The sequence below is a fragment of the Seriola dumerili genome, unplaced genomic scaffold (assembly GCF_002260705.1).
Source record: "Seriola dumerili isolate Sdu_G_001 unplaced genomic scaffold, Sdu_1.0 BDQW01002174.1, whole genome shotgun sequence".
NCBI lineage: Eukaryota > Metazoa > Chordata > Actinopteri > Carangiformes > Carangidae > Seriola > Seriola dumerili.
In genome coordinates this window covers 149441-150092 of record NW_019176429.1, presented here as the reverse complement: position 1 = coordinate 150092, position 652 = coordinate 149441, and positions in this window count along the sequence as shown.

Sequence of the window (652 nt, the reverse complement as noted above, 5' to 3'; positions counted from 1 at the left end):
GTGTTGGTTGTGATCAACCCGTTGGAAGCTGTAGAGGAAGAAGCGGTAAATAAAAGACAGCCGTTCTGCAATACAGTTCTCCGTGTGTGTTTACAACATTTATACATTATTACAAAACCTACTCTCCCTTTTCATGTAACCGCCACTTCGCCATGCTAGAAGTTGTTGTTTACTTTAAGCAACTGAGGCGGTCACATGACATCCTGTTCTTCTGGTGTCTCCCTATGTGTGCGTGACTGCCTTGAGTTTCACCCTAGCGCCCCCTAACGCATAGCAACAGTAATCATCTTAATATAAACACAACACTCTCTTAGCAATGTAACATAACTTTTCATATTTCTCACAGTGCTCGGGTGAATCCTCTGGCTCATCTTTATCTGACGTAGCTCTGCTTTCAAGTAAACAGTACTTGTACTTGTACTTGTACTTGTACTTGTACTTGTACTTGAAATGTAGTGGAGTCAAAAGTACAATAATTGTCTTTCAGTGTAGTGGAACAAAAATCATAAGTTTCCAAAAAAATGTATATTCAAGTGAAATACATATTCTCAAGAAATATGATTAAGTACATGAACTCAAGTAAATGTACTTCATCACTGTCCACCCCTGAATGTAACATGTAGGCTAATTTGTCTGCAATGCCACATGTCTG